The sequence below is a fragment of the Nyctereutes procyonoides genome, unplaced genomic scaffold, assembly GCF_905146905.1.
Source record: "Nyctereutes procyonoides isolate TBG_1078 unplaced genomic scaffold, NYPRO_anot_genome, whole genome shotgun sequence".
In the NCBI taxonomy this organism is placed as follows: domain Eukaryota; kingdom Metazoa; phylum Chordata; class Mammalia; order Carnivora; family Canidae; genus Nyctereutes; species Nyctereutes procyonoides.
This window is the reverse complement of record NW_026575135.1, coordinates 68,164,635-68,167,263: the sequence shown is the minus strand read 5'-3', so window position 1 is coordinate 68,167,263 and position 2,629 is coordinate 68,164,635. Positions and strand designations below refer to the sequence as shown.

Here is a 2,629-nt window from a genome sequence, read left to right as displayed (position 1 = left end):
GGGGAAGATACTTAGATTGTTCTGAAAATAAATCACTGGTGATAGGAAATAAGACATATTGAATTCTTCCATTTGCCACCAGAACAAACTGACCATGAGGATGCTGTAAAAGAAATGGTGCACTCTAGGGGCACGTGGGTAGCAGGCTGACTCTTAATTTCAGCTCAGGTCATGATCTCAGGGGTCTGGGATAGAGCCCACATTGGGCTTCCTGCTCTGTGGGAAGCCTGCTTCTGCTTCTCCTTCTCCCTCTGCTCCTCCACCACTGCTCCTGCTCGCTCTCTCTCTCTCGCTCACTCTGCTCTCTGTCTCTCAAATAAATAACCACTATTTTTTAAATCTTTTTAAAAATAAAGAAAAATAGAGCATGTCACATTAATTAATTTGTAATTGTAAGCTCAGTTGACATCTTGAGGATGGACCCATAAACTCTTGACCATTCTTTTGTTTAACATCAGCAAATCGCAGAATTCCTTAGCCCTTCACTGTGGTTCCTGCTCAATATCTTCCACTTGGGCGCAGTCCCACCTGTGACTCTCCTCCTCAGGGTTGAAGATGGTGCTTGCCATCAAAACCTCGACTAGCGTTGTAGGAATAACCCTAGCCACCTTTGGGTGCATAGTAGGCAATGCCCAAGTGGTAAAATCCTGGCAGGAACACCAACATGCCAATGGTCAGGACGGGAATGGCCGGGCCTGCCTTCTCTTTGCTGATATAGCTCCCCTGGAAGAAGGGAGCCAAAGATAATGACAAAGGTACCAATCAAAAACAGCAGTGTAGCAGGAGCAGTGGCCTTATATGGGATCTTAGGAGGGCTCTTCTTTTCTTTTTCAAAAAACGATCCATATAATAAAATTTTTTTTTAATTTAAAAAAATCTATTTTTTATTTATTCATTTATTTTAATTTAAACTTCAGTTAGTTAACATACCGTGCAATATTGGTTTCTGGAGTAGAATTCAGTGAGCTGCTTACATACAACACCCAGTGCTCATCACAACAGGTGTCTGCCTTAATGCTCATCCCCCATCTAGCCCATCCCCCACCCACCTCCCACCATCAACCCTCAGTTTGTTCTCTATCATTAAGAGTCTCTTATAGCTTCTTTCCCTCTCTTAGGAGGGTTTTTCTCAAATTTAAGGTCCATGTAGCTATGGTCTGTGCTGGAGAGTCTTGAGTAGTTCACTTTCCTATTGGGGATTCCAGTAGCCAGGTTGGTAGGAGGTAGCATCTTAACACAGTGACACAGCTACAGTAGGAGCCCCACACCAGGGCCCTCATGCTGACAGCTCACCCATGGTGGGCAGCAGAAGCGCCGGGGGCCTCACAGTGTGCCTCACCTAACTGCTACCCCACCCCTATCCATCTTATTTCATTTTTATCAATCGTCACACAGTATGATGACCACATCTCTCCAAATCTCCTTATAGCCACATCCAGGCCATTATGAGTAAGCCAAACACAGATTTCATCCAGGCCTCATAAGATGAAAAATCCATCTCTACTTGCTGCAGCACAATGGGCCTCTACATCAGTGTTTCATAGAATATGGTGCCCAGGTCTTTTTTTTTTTTTTTAAGATTTTATTTATTTATTCATGAGAGACACAGAGAGAGAGAAAGGCAAAGACACAGGCAGAGGGTGATGCCCAGGTCTTAAGAATATGAACCACCAAAAAAAAAAAATTAAAAATAAAAATAAAAGATTACAAACCACCTACAAAGGTTATTCAAAGTAAAGATTCCTGGAATGCATTCTTGGAAATTCAGATTCACTAGCTTCGATGTGAAACACAAGAGTCTGCATTTTTGACAAACCCATTAGATGATTCTTCTATCCTCTAGATTTGAGACTGTGGTCTCAAATGAGTTCTTGTCCTCCAATTTTGGAAAGAGAATGTGACATCACCAGTGTTATGTCCTGGCCCAGTTTCTTCTGATTACTTTAGTGTCTGCTCAGTAGGACTCACTGGACAGGAAACCCAAGACAGCCATTAGCCAAGAGCAAATTCAGCCCAGGCTCATGGATGTGGCTATATGACTGACCCATGACCCCATCAATGTTGTAAGAATTGCTTATTGAAGAATTTACCAACCTGGTTTACATCCCCATGAATTAACCCCCTGGTTTACGTCTCACCTTAAATGAGAAATCCTGCTGTTGTATCCTGGCACTGCCCAAACTGATGTCAGATAGACAGGTCAAGTTCTTGTCAGTTGTAAACATATGAGACTCCACCCAAAGTCTTAGGAGCCACACTTCATTAGAGAGGGAGGAGTCAGACAATTTCTCATCCAGTAATCTACCTAGGTCCCCTACAGCCACCCCACCCTGGGTCTAGAGCAACTCCAACTCCCTCTCCCAGCCCCAGGAACAAAGCCACCACTCCCTAAATGCCTGCCCTTAAATACTCAAATGATTTTCTGGTGCCTTCCCTCTTATAGAACCTTGGAAATTAATTTGGCTCTCACCACCCTCACCCCTTTGGTGTTTTCACATCTCGCCTCAGTTCTAGACTCCACTTCAAAGCTGCCTTCTATCACACTCACGGATGCACCCCTACACAGGAGCTCTGGGGTGCCTCCTTGGACACTCAGCTGAAAGGCCCTCTTCCTCCATGCATTGGGATG

General features: G+C 44.1%; 1 pseudogene; it reads right to left on the bottom strand.

Moving 5' to 3' along the window:
• Nucleotides 1-543: 543 nt before the first annotated feature.
• On the bottom strand, nucleotides 544-1,230 carry LOC129494641 (transmembrane protein 230-like; annotated as a pseudogene).
• Between the last annotated feature and the right edge of the window lie 1,399 nt (nucleotides 1,231-2,629).